The sequence below is a fragment of the Balaenoptera physalus genome, assembly GCF_965194825.1.
Source record: "Balaenoptera physalus genome assembly, chromosome: 21".
Classification (NCBI taxonomy): domain Eukaryota; kingdom Metazoa; phylum Chordata; class Mammalia; order Artiodactyla; family Balaenopteridae; genus Balaenoptera; species Balaenoptera physalus.
The window spans coordinates 34,241,207-34,255,024 of NC_138902.1; the positions used below are offsets into that span (position 1 = coordinate 34,241,207).

The following is a 13,818-nucleotide window of genomic DNA, read 5'->3' on the forward strand; positions in this document are numbered from 1 at the left end:
GTGAAAAAGAAGTTACAACCAGCACCACAGAAATACAAAGGATCATAAGAGACTACTATGAGCAACTATACACCAATAAAATGGGCAAACTAGAAGGAATGGACAAGTTCTTAGAAATGTACAAACTCTTGAGACTGAACCAGGAAGAAATAGAAAGTATGAACAGACCAATTACCAGTGCCAAAATTGAATGAGTAATTTAAAAACTCCCAACAAACAAAAGTCCAGGACCAGATGGCTTCACAGGTGAATTCCACTGGACTTTCAGAGAAGAGTTAATACCTACCCTTCTGAAATCATTCCAAAAAACTGCAGAGGAAGGAACACTTCTGAACTCACTCTATGAAGCCACCGTCACCCTGATACCAAAACCAGATAAATCAAGGAAAAAAGAAAGTCACAGGCCAGTAACACTGATGAACATATATGCAAAAATCCTCAGTGAATTAGCAGCTGAATCCAGGAATACATTAAAAAGATCGTACATCATGATCAAGCAGGGATACAAGGATGGTTCAATATCCACAAATCAATGTGATACACTACATTAACAAATTGAATTAAACCCATATTATTATCTCAATAGATGCAGAAAAGCTTTTGACAAAACTCAACAGCCATTTATGATAAAACCTCAGTCGGTATAGAGGAAACATACCTTAACATAAAGGCCATATAAATAAGCCCACAGCTAACATCATACTCAATGGTGAAAAGCTGAAACATTTCTTCTAAGATCAGGAACAAGACAAGGATGTCCACTCTCGCCACTTATTATAGTTTTGGAAGTCCTAGCCACAGCAATCAAAGAAAAAGCAATAAAAGGGATCCAAATCGGGAAAGAAATAAAACTGTCATTGTTTCCAGGTGGCATGATACCACATATAGAAAATCCTAAAGACGCCACTAGAAAACTACTAGAGCTCAATTAATTTGGTAAGGTTGCAGTATACCAAGTTTATATACAGAAACCTGTTGTATTTCTGTACACTAACAAGCTTATCAGATGATGGTACAGACGAGCAGACATAAATACAGCAGCTCTTCAAGCAATTCTGTGTAACCGTATTGGAGACACTGAATTTATTATATCAATAGCATGATTTCTGTTTAATTTACATGTGTGAGATCTGCAACAAATCTTCATACTTGACCTAAGCCACTCAAACCTACCTTTAATAGGACTTGTACTAGCTGCAGCTGTAAAATCCACCCAATTTGGTCTCCGCCCTTGACTCCCTCAGCAATAGAAGGTGCTACCCCTGTTTCAGCCTTCCTCCCCTCAAGCACAATAGTTGTAGCAGGTATTTTCCTACTCATCCGCTTCTACCCTTTAACAGAAAATAATGAGCTTATTCAGACAATAACACTATGCTTAGGGGCTAGTACTACATTATTTACAGCAATATGTGCTCTTACCCAAAATGATATTAAAAAAATTGTTGCTTTCTCCACTTCAAGCCAGTTAGGCTTTGTAATGGTAACAACCGGTATTAACCAGCCTTATAGCATTCCTCCACATCTGCACACACACCTGTTTTAAGGCCATATTATTTATATGCTCTGGGTCTACTATTCACAGCCTAAACGATGAACAAGACATCCGAGAAATAGGGGGCCTAATCAAAGCAATACCCTTTACTACAACAGCCTTCATTATCGGAAGCCTAGCCCCAACAGGAATACCTTTCTGTACTGGATTTTATTCTAAAGACCTAATTATCAAGACTGCTAATAGGTCTTATACCAACGCCTGAGCCCTGTTAATAACCCTAATCACCACATCCCTCACAGCTGTTCACAGTACTCACATTATCTTCTTTGCATTATTACGACAACCTCGCTTTCCCACCTTAACTTTCATGAGTGAAAGTAACCCATTCCTAATCAGTTCTATCAAACTCTTATTAACTGGGAGCATTTCGCCGGGTTTATCGTCTCCAACAATACGCCTCCAGTAACAGCCCCTCAAATACCTACACCCTATTGCGTAAAACAGCGGCCCTTGCTGTAACTATCCTCGGCTTGACTCTAGCCCTCGAACTTAATCTTACTTCTCAAAACTTAAAATGTAAGTATTTCTCAGACATCTCACAAGTTTTCCAACCCCTCAGGATACTTTCCCACTCTCACACACCGTCTTCCACCCTACTGAAACCCGTCAACAAGCCAAAAATCAGCATCTTCTCTCCGAGACTTAATTTGCCTAGAAAGCATTTTACCAAAAACCACCTCCCTTATTCGAATAAAATTATCTACATTAGGATCAGAACAAAAAGGCCTAATCAAGCTACATCCCCTCTCACTCCTCATTACCCTCGCCCTGAGCACGATTCTAGTTACAAGTAACCTCTATAATAACCACACCACCAATAAGCAGTGATCAACTAGTAACAATCGCGTCAAGAAGCGCAGCTGTACAACGCTGCAATTCCCACAACCTCTTCCCTAGAAAACCAGATTCACCACCTGTATCGTAAGTTACCCAATCCCCTAGCCCACTAAACTTAAGTACAGTTTCTACCTCCTCATCTTTTAAAACATAAAACACCATTGAAAACTCTATTATTAAGTCTGAAAGAAATATACCCAAGACAGTCTTATTAGGAACCCAAACTTCCGGGTACTGTTCAGTAGCTATAGCTGTCATATTACCAAACACTACCACATCCCCCTAGATAAATCAAAAATGCCATTAGTTTGCAGCCAATTAAGCCAACCGTGCTCCTTTCCCCGTGGGGGCCCGGTGTGCAGTGGCTGCAGACAGCAGCCTCCTCGGTGGTACGTGCAGCCTGTTGCCTGTACAGGTTGCCCTCGGGGACGCTGGATTCGGCCCTTTCCAGTGGACACTCGTGACTGGCATGCTGTCCCCAATCTAGGCTGCAGACAGGTATGCGAGGTGCCTTTGGAGAGCTCCAGAGCACAGGGGCCAGGGTCCACGATGGCCAAGTCATCATGTCCATCCACACCAAGCTGCAGGACGAGGAGCATGTGACTGAGGCCCTCTGCAGGGCCAAGTCCAAGTGCTCTGACCTCCAGAAGATCTACGTCTCCACAAAGTGGGGACTTACTAAGTATAATGCAGATGAATTTGATGACATGGTGGCAGAAAAGCGGCTCATCCCGGATGGCTGTGGGGTAAAATACAGCCCTAGTCGTGGCCCCTGGACACGTGGCGGGCCCTGAGCTCAGGAGGGCCTTGGCACCGTCCCCTCCTTACTCGGGCCCACCAATACATCCTACTTTCCTGCTTTTTTTAAAAAAGAAAAAACCATTAAATCTAAAAATGAACCACCAAAAGTCAACACAATCCCACAACCAGCACCACCACCCACGATCAGTCCAAGCCCTCCACAGACAGGGGAAGGTTTTGGAGAAAACCCCACAAAATCACAAAGGACTCAAAATAAATGCAGTGTATCATTATTCTTACATGCAATCTAACCATGGCCAATGACATGAAAAATCATCGTTGTTATTCAACTATAAGAACACTAGTGACCAACATCCGAAAATCACACCCATTAATAAAAATCATCAACAGTGCATTCATTGATATTCCAGCCTCATCAAACATTTCATCATGATGACATTTTGGCTCCCTGTTGGGAAACTTTGATTTTACAAATCTTAACAGGCTTGTTCCTAGCAATACATCACATCAGACACAATAACTGCTTTCTGATCAGTGACACCCATCTGCCGTTAAATCATAGATGAATCATTCGGTATGTACATGCAAACGGAGCTTCCGTATTCTTTATTTGCCTACTTATTCATGTAGGACGTGGGCTATATCATGGGTCCTGTGTTTTTCTAGAAACATGAAAGATCGGAATTATCCTATTTACAGTTATAGCCACAGCATTCATAGGCTATGTATTACCCTGAGGACAAATCCCATTTTGAGGAGCAACAGATATGACCAACCTCCTCTCAGCAATCCCGTACATCGGTACAAACCTTGTCGAATGGGTCTGAGGTGGCTTCTCGGTAGACAAAGCAACTCTTTACACAATTCTTCACCCTCCATTTCATTCTCCCATTCATCACTGCAGCACTAGCAGCCGTCCACCTACTATTCCTTCACGAAACAGGACCTAATAACCCCAAAGGAACCCCATCTGACATAGACAAAATTCCATTTCACCCCTACTATACAATTAAAGATATTTTAGGTGCTTTATTACTAGTTCTAGCATTGATAGTATTAGTCTTATTCTCACCCGACTTACTAGGAGACCCCGACAACTACACCCCAGCAAATCCTCTCAATATACCACCTCACATTAAACAAGAACGTACTTCCTATTTGCATACACAATCCTACAATCAATCCCCAATAAACTAGGAGGAACACTAGCCCTAATCTTTTTGATTGTAATCCTAGCATTTATCCCAAAGCTCCACACATCCAAGCAATGAAGCATGATATTCTGACCCCTTAGCCAATGTCTGTTCTGAATCCTAGTGGCAGACCTATTAACAGTAACATGAATTGGGGGACAACATGTAGAGCATCCTTTCGTTATCATTGGACAACTAGCATCTATTTTATACTTCTTTCTAATCCTAGTGCTAATGCCAGTAACCAGTATTGTTGAAAATAATCTCCTGGAATGAAGAGTCTTTATAGAAGATACATCATCCTGGTCTTATAAACCAGAGAAGGAGAACAACACATCTCCCTAAGACTCGAGGAAGCAGCTCCAGCTCCACCATCAGCACCCAAAGCTGAAATTCTACTTACACTATTCCCTGAAACTTTTTATCATGGGACATTTACAAAATTATTGAGTACCATTTCAGTATTAAAATGACCTCATTTTACAATAAACTAGGGTGTACTTCGTGCATATCTGCATCACCATATCGATACATACATAAGTAATGCATTTTAGGTATAATCATACATTATTTACCCCGTGCTTATAAGCATGTTATTATTGATATTACATAGAACATATACATTGTTAATCGTACACAGCACATTAAGTCAAATCAATTCAGGTCAACATGCATATCATATCCAATAGATCACGAGCTTAATCACCAGGCCGAGTGAGGCCATCGACCCACTTGGCAGGTGTCCCTCTTCTCGCTCCGGGCCCGTGATCTGTGCGGGTTTCTATTGGTGAACTTTATCAGACATCTGGTTCTTATTTCAGGACCATCTCACCTAAAATCGCCCATTCTTTCCTCTTAAACAAGACATCTTGATGGACTAATGACTAATCAGCCCATGCTCACACATAACTGTGGCGTCATGCATTTGGTATTTTTTAACTTTTAAGGGATGCTTGGACTCAGCTATGGCCATCTGAGGCCTTAACTCAAATAAATTGTAACTGGACTTTAATTGAACATCATTTACCATCATCATCAACCATAAGTTCAGTCAATGGTTACAGGACATAAGATTACACGCACGTGTGCAAGTACAGAGTTTAACCACCTACCCAAAATTAAACAGATGAGAAAATAACCCAATCGCACTGTTGACTTCTAAAAAAATGCACAACATGAGAGTTGCGAGTTAAGTTTTATTTGGGGCAAAATGAGGACTGCAGCCCGGGAGACAGCATGCCAGACAGCTCTGAGAAACTGCCCCAAAGAGGCAGGGGGAAGGTCAGTATAGATGTGATTCTGGTGCAGGGGGAATATATGCAATCAAGCACATATTTTCTACTGAAGGTTTCTGCTAGTCTTGTGCAGGTTACTGCTAGTCACGAAGAGCAGACGTCGCCGTGAAGGATTTTAGTGCTTTTCTAGATATAAAGAGATACAAGAATTGGGCTCATAAAATGGGCTCCTGAAAATACTAACTATCTGAAGACCTGTTCTGCCAGTTTTCCCAGCACAGAGAGCCTGGTTTCAGCTCTCCACCTGGAACTCCTTTCAGGGGTGCTGAAAGCGAGCAGCTGCTGCAGCACGGGATTTCCTCCTTGTAGAGGGCGATGGCCAGGGCCAACCTGTCGTTAACAGTACCAATAAACTACTTAGATACTCACCACTTGTATAAACAGACATCTCCCTAGATCTATCGACCATTTTTATCAAAATTTTAGTACTAAATCTGACATAAGCCGCATAAAATAATCATGTAAATATTGATCCATCACATACATCAACTTGTTAATGTAGCTTAAACCCTAAAGCAAGGCACTGAAAATGCCTAAATGAGTTCATTAACTCCATAAACACATAGGTTCGGTCCCAGCCGTTCTACTAAGTTTTTAATAAAATTACACATGCAAGCATCCACGCCCCGGTGAGAATGCCCTCTCGATCACTGAGATTAAAAGAGGCAGGCATCAAGCACGCTGCACCAGCAGCTCACAACACCTTGCTCAACCACACCCACAGGAAACAGCAATGATAAAAATTAAGCTATAAATGAAAGTTCGACTAAGTTATATTAACTAGGGTTGGTAAATTTCATGCTAGCCACCAGGGTCATACGATTAACTCAAATTAATAGAAATACGGCATAAAGTGTGTTAAAGAGTAATGCAGAATAAAATTAAGTTTTAATTAAGCCATAACTAAAATGAAAGCAGACAATGAAAATGACTTTAGTATTTCCTGATTACACAGCAGCGAAGACCCAAACTGGGATTAGATACCCCACTATGCTTAGCCCTAAACCCAAATAATTACAAGAACAAAATTATTCGCCAAAGTACTACTGGCAACAGCTTAAACTCGAAGGACTTGGTGCTGCTTCACACCCCTCTAGAGGAGCCTCTTCTATAATCGGTGAACCCCGATAAACCTCACCAGCCCTTGCTAGTTCAGTCTATATACCGCCATCTTCAGCGAACCCTAAAAAGTCATACAAGTAAGCATAACTATTATACATAAAAACGTTAGGTCAAGTTGTAACCTATGGGGTGGGAAGAAATGGGCTACATTTTCTGTATCAAGAACATATTTTCGCCACACGAAACTTTTTATGAAATCTAAAAACCAAAGGAGCATTTAGTAGTAAATTAAGAATAGAGTGCCTAGTTGAATAAGGCCGTGAAGCATGCACACACCGCCCGTCATCCTACTCAAGTATAATGATGATTTCCTATAATCTATTAGCAAATACTAATCATATGCAAGGAGACAGGTCATAAGGTAAGCATGCTGGAAAGTGTGCTTGGATAAATCAAAGCATAGCTTAAATAAAGCACCTACTCTCCACCCAGGAGATTTCATATCCCATGAATGCCTTGAACTAAAGCTAGCCCAGCACCCCTCCCGTTATATTAGCATAAGCGGATTAAGCATTCTCTCAACATTTAAAGTATAGGAGATAGAATTTAAATTACCCTCTGGCGCTATAGAGGAAGTACCGTAAGGGAATGATGAAATATTAAAAGTAATAAAAAGCAAAGTTTACCCCTTGTACCTTTTGCATAATGATTTAACTAGCAAAAATTTAACAAAGAGAACTTAAATAACCCAAAACCAAACGAGCTACTTATGAACAGTTTATTAGAACAAACTCATCTATGTGGCAAAATAGTGAGACGATTCGTAAGCAGAGATAACGAGCCTAATGAGCCTGGTGACAGCTGGTTGTCCAGGAAAAGAATTTCAATTCAACCTTAAAAAGTACTAAAAACCGTTTTAAGTTTTAATGTATTTTTAGATGTTAGTCTAAAAAGGTACAGCTTTTTAAAAATGGATACGACCATAACTAGAGAGTAAAAAACAAACACCACCACAGCTGGCATAAAAGTAGCCACCAATTAAGAAGGCACTCAAGCTCAACAATTAATATATCCCAATACCAACAATAAACAAATCAACTCCTAGTCTTACTACTGGACCAATCTATTAAGTTATAGAAGCAATACTGTTAATATGAGTAACAAGAAATATTTCTCCTTGCATAAGTTTACATCAGTAACTAGTAATATGCTGATAATTAACAGTAAATAAATACAACTCAACACTAAATTATTTATTAAATGCACTGTTAATATAACACAGGCGTGCACCCAAGGAAAGATTAAAAAAAGGAAAAGGAACTCGGCAAACACAAACCCCGCCTGTTTACCAAAAACATCACTTCCAGCATAACTAGTATTAGAGGCACTGCCTGCCCAGTGACAACTGTTAAACGGCCACGGTATCCTGACCGTGCAAAGTAGCATAATCACTTGTTCTCTAAATAAGGACTTGTATGAATGGCCACACGAGGGTTTTACTGTCTCTTACTTTTAATCAGTGAAATTGACCTTCCCATAAAAAGGCAGGAATAACAAAATAAGACCCTATGGAGCTTTAATTAGTTAATCCAAAAATATATAATCAAACCACCAAGGGATAACAAAATTTCACATGAGTCAACAATTTTGGTTGGGGTGACCTCGGAGAATAAAAAAGCCTCCAAGTGATTAAAATCTAGACTTACTAGTCAAAACATAGTATCCCTTATTGATCCAAAAACTGATCAATGGAACAAGTTATCCTAGGAATAACAGCACAATCCTATCCTAGAGTTCATATCGACAGCTGGGTTTACGACCTCGATCAGGTGGTTCTGAAGAACCCAGGGGCAGGACAGGAATAAAGACGCAGACGTAGAGAGTGGACGTGAGGACACGGGGAGGGGGAAGGGGAAGTGAGAGAGTGGCATGGACATATATACACTACCAAATGTAAAGTAGATAGCTAGTGGGAAGCAGCCGCATAGCACAGGGAGATCAGCTTGGTGCTTTGTGACCACCTAGAGGGGTGGGATAGGGAGGGTGGGAGGGAGACACAAGAGGGAGGGGATATGGGGATATATGTATATGTATAGCTGATTCACTTTGTTATACAGCAGAAACTAACACACCATTGTAAAGCAATTATACTCCAATAAAGATGTTAAAAAAAAAAAAGTTCTACGTGATCTGAATTCAGAGCGGAGTAATCCAGGTCAGTTTCTATTATATATTTCTCCCAGTATGAAAGTACAAGAGAAATAAGACCCACTTCACATAAGCACCTTCAAATAATTAATGATATAATCTTAACTTAATCAACAAATACAAAATAGCCACCCTAAGTATCTTTTCCAAAAATCATGTATAGTCTACTTTAATAATGCACCAAAGCTCAGCAAGTAGTTTCTTAAAGGTTAGTGAAATGTGGAATCTGAAATTATAACAATGAACTTTTTGTATTTGGTTACATTAAAATCCATTGGTCTGGGCTTCCCTGGTGGCGCAGTGGTTGAGAGTCTGCCTGCCAGTGCAGGGGACACGGGTTCGAGCCCTGGTCTGGGAAGATCCCACATGCCGCGGAGCAGCTAGGCCGGTGAGCCACAATTACTGAGCCTGCGCGTCTGGAGCCTGTGCTCCGCAACAAGAGAGGCCGCGCTAGTGAGTGGCCCCCGCTTGCCACAACTAGAGAAAGCCCTCGCAGAGAAACGAAGACCCAACACAGCCATAAATAAATAAATTTAAAAAAAAAATCCATTGGTCTGTATTGCACTTTGAATGTACCTTTTACCCATGCATGATTTTGTAGTTTTATGCCTTCGTCCTTGGTTGTTTGGAAAATATTGGTTTAGTGAATTAGGCAGATCTACTACATATTGACACATTTGAATATACAATATCAAAAAATATAACATTTGTTAACACCACCACCAATCTCATCTGAAAAATCTCTAAACTTTGGGAAATTGTCAATCTCACTGTGGCAGATATGTTTCAAAAATTCTAATATTTGCTTAAAAGCTCAAGTTTTATCATTGGCAACAAATATGTCTTTCTCAAAATGACAGACTCACTTGTGTTATTTTCAAGAAAATACCTGCCAAAAGCCAATTCTGAATAACTACAGTTTATCTGTTAGTCTTATTTCCAAATGGTGTTCCATGAGAAAAGCAGATATTCAGCCTGCAGCTGAAACAATCCTGTCGATGCTTTTCTTGGAAATAACCATCATGCTTTAGTATATCGCAGAAGTATGCTTTATGCATACTCCCATTTCATTACATGGAATATTAAAAACACATGGACGCAAAAAAAAAAAAAATAGCCACCCTAGACCAGGGTTTGTTAAGGTGGCAGAGCCCGGTAACTGCATAAAACTTAAACCTTTATGACCAGAGGTTCAAATCCTCTCCCTAGCAAAATGTTTACAATCAACAACTTAATGCTTGTTATCCCTATTCTTTTAGCCGTAGCACACCTAACACCAACTGAACGAAAAATTTTAGGTTATATGCAACTCCGAAAAGGGCCAAATATCGTGGGACCATACGGCCTATTACAACCCATTGCTGATGCAGTCAAATTATTCATCACAGAACAGCTACAACCAGCTACAACCAGCTACATCCTCCATCTCCATATTCATCATTGCCCCAATCCTAGCCCTAACCATATGAGTCCCCCTACCCATACCCTACCCCTTCATTAATAAAAACCTGGGAGTATTATTTATACTAGCTATATCAAGCCTAGCTGTATGCTCTATTTTATTATGCCGATGGGCTTCCAACTCAAAATACACACTAATTGGAGCCCTATGAGCAGTGACACAATTTTATATGAAGTAACGCCAGCAATTATTCTTTTATTGGTTCTCCGAATAAATGGATCTTTCACTCTTTCAACCCTCATCACAACACAAGAACAATTATGATTAATTTTCCCATCATAACCCACTGGCTATAATATTTCTTTCCATTCTAGCAGAAACGAATTGAGACCCCTTTGACCTGACAGAAGGAGAAACTGATCTTGCATCAGGTTTCAACGTAGAATATGCAGCAGGCCCATTCACCATATTTTTCCTAGCAGAATATGCCAACATTATTATGATAAATATCTTCACGACAATCTTACTCCTAGGAGCATTCCACAACCTATACATACCAGAACTCTATACAACCAATTTTATCATCAAAACACTACTACTGGGCTTCCCTGGTGGCACAGTGGTTAAGAATTCTCCTGCCAATGCAGGGGACACGGGTTCGAGCCCTGGTCCGGGAAGATCCCACATGCCGCGGAGCAACTAAGCCCGTGAGCCACAACTACTGAGCCTGCACTCTAGAGCCAGTGAGCCACAACTACTGAGCCCATGTGCCACGACTACTAAGCCTGCACTCTAGAGCCCACGCTCCGCAACAAGAGAAGCCACCGTGATGAGAAGCCCATGCACCGCAATGAGTAGCAGCCCCTGCTCGCCGCAGCTAGAGAGCCCATGCACAGCAACAAAGACCCAATGCAGCCAAAGATAAATAAAATAAAAATAAATTAAAAAAAAAAACACTACTATTAACAGTCTCCTTCCTATGAATTCGAGTATTCTATCCTCGACTCTGATATGATTAACACATTTACTCTGAAAAAATTTCCTACCACTAACGCTAGCCCTATGCATATGACACGTCTCATCACCTATTATATCAAGCATCCCTCCACAAACATAAGAAATATGTCTGACAAAAGACTTTGATAGAGTAACTAACAGAGGTTTAAATCCTCTTATTTTAAGGATCACAGAAACTGAACCTACCCTTCAGAGTTCAGAATTCTTCATGCTTCCATATTACGGCATATTCTATAATAAGGTCAGCTAAATAAGCTCTTGGGCCTCAAAAATGTTGGTTTATACCTTTCCTGCACTAATAAATCCCATCATCTTTATTATCATCTTAACAACCATTATCTCAGGAACTGAACTGTAATTGTAATAACCAGCTCCCACTGATTATTAATCTGAATCAGCTTCGAAATAAATATACTAGCCATTATTCCCATTATAATAAAAAAATTTAACCCATGAGCTAAAGAAGCATCCACTAAATATTTTCTAACACAAGCTGCCACATCAATACTACTTATAATAGCAGTTATTGTTAACTTGCACTCCGGCCAATGAACCATCACAAAAATATTCAATCCAACAGCAGCAACAATAGCCCTAACCATAAATCCAGGCCTATCCCCATTCCACCTCTCAGTGCATCCCGTTAATAGCAGGCTCAATGTGATTAACATGACAAAAACTTGCACCCCCGTCAGTACTATATCAAATCTCACCATCTGTCAACCTAAACCTAGTATTATCTATATCTCTGTTATCCATCTTAATTGGGGGTTGAGATGGATTAAACCAAACCTCATTCAACGTGCATGTAGTGGAGGATATTTTGCAACCACATGGATGTAACGGAGAGTACTTTGCTAAATGAAATAAGTTAGAGAAAAACATACTGTATGAGTATCACTTAAATGCAGAATGTAAAAAATAAAACTCGTGAACAAAAAACACTCAGAGAATGAACTAGTGGCTCCCAGTGAGGAGAGGGAGGAGGAGGGGTAATACTGGGGCATGGGATCAAGAGGTACAAGCTACTACGTATACAGTAAGCTTGAAGAATGTACTGTACAACACAGAGAACACAGGCGATGCTTCAGAGTAACTGTAAGTGGTGTACAATGTAAAAGTTTGGAATCGCCACACTGTATATCTGAAAGGAACGCTGCTGACTACACCTCAGTGCGGTTACGCAGACACGACCGCGAGGTGACGCTGCTGACCGACTACACCTCAGTGCGGTCACGCAGATGCGACCGCGAGGTGACGCTGCTGACCGACTACGCCTCAGTGCGGTTATGCAGACAGGACCGCGAGGTGACGCTGCTGACTACACCTCAGTGCGGTTACGCAGACGCGACCGCGAGGTGACGCTGCTGACCGACTACACCTCAGTGCGGTTATGCAGACGTGACTGCGAGGTGACGCTGCTAACTGACTACACCTCAGTGCAGTTATGCAGACGTGACCGCGAGGCTGGGGCAGGGACCCATCCCCTACACTGTTCAAGGTCACCTGCAGTCCCCGCTGTCCTGGCATTGCCGGGTCTTCTTCCCGTCTCTCCAGACTCTTCTTCCTGGGCGGGGAGGCAGTGCTGGTCTGTCTCAGGCTGTTCCTCTCAGAGAGGAGGCGTCAGCCTGGCCTGAGCATCTGCAGGTGACCCTTCTCCAGCGTTAGCGTGGCACAGCGGGTAGGTCCGTGCTCCCTGGGCTCCGGCCCCGGCCCCGCTCCTGAGGTGGACGAGGTCTAAGCACGGCCGCATGCGTCTCCCGGCCCTGTATGCCCGCCCGGGAGAAGCGGGTGGGCGGCCTGAGAGCTCCGGCCTTCGCTCTGCCAGCCGCCCGCCCACCCACCGGGCTGTGAGGGGGCGCCTAAGACCCGCCCGGCCCAGCCCAGGCAACCCCCCGACTCGCGAGCACAGTGAGCATTATAACTGAAGCTGGCCAGCGAGGGGCCCGGTCTCTCACGGCGACAGGGACCTGGGGCCAGCCCCGGCCGTGTGAGGAGCCAGAGACAGTCCTCCGCCGGGTCCCTCCTTCCCTGTGACACGGGCTGCTGTAGGGCCCCCTGGGATGACCTGCTCCAGGTCCTGCAGCACCTGCTGTGTGGTACGCATTCAGTAGGCACTGAGTGTGGAGGTGACGGCATCTGTCGCGGCAGTGGCAGTGGCAGAAGTGTCTCTGGAGAACACTCAGCGGGCGAGGAGCAGCAGTCACCAGCTCTGCGTGTGGTCACCTCGCTGGGGGAGGGGCAGGTGGCGGTGTTCCCAGGCTGGCCTCCCCAGTCGCCGGCGTCCTTGCCCGCGGAGCAGAACAGGAGGCCTCGGTGCACGTGTGTCTGCAGAGGACAGGACGCAGCCAGGACCTGCAGGATCCGGGCTTCCCCAACACGGAGGCCCACGGCCCGCCCTCCCCGCTCAGCTTCCCCCGGGCCCCGCCCAGCAGGGTCACGGAGCTGCCCGGCCTGGGGTCATTCCAGGTGTCCACCTCCTGCATC

The 13,818-nt window shown here is 42.9% G+C and overlaps 1 long non-coding RNA gene across 8 annotated transcripts in view; it reads right to left on the reverse strand.

Moving 5' to 3' along the window:
* LOC309651358 overlaps positions 1 to 13,818 on the reverse strand; it is a 48,147-nt gene that overhangs the window by 25,715 nt on the left and 8,614 nt on the right. For 3 of the 8 annotated variants that reach the window (XR_014258046.1, XR_014258047.1, XR_014258048.1), the window contains exon 1: positions 12,838 to 13,651. The exons of 1 other annotated variant lie outside the window; for it this stretch is intronic. This is a non-coding gene — a long non-coding RNA (uncharacterized lncRNA). Of the gene's footprint in view, positions 1 to 12,837; positions 13,652 to 13,818 lie in introns of those variants that run through there. 4 more of the 8 variants (XR_014258042.1, XR_014258043.1, XR_014258044.1 and 1 more) reach the window with 4 other exon arrangements.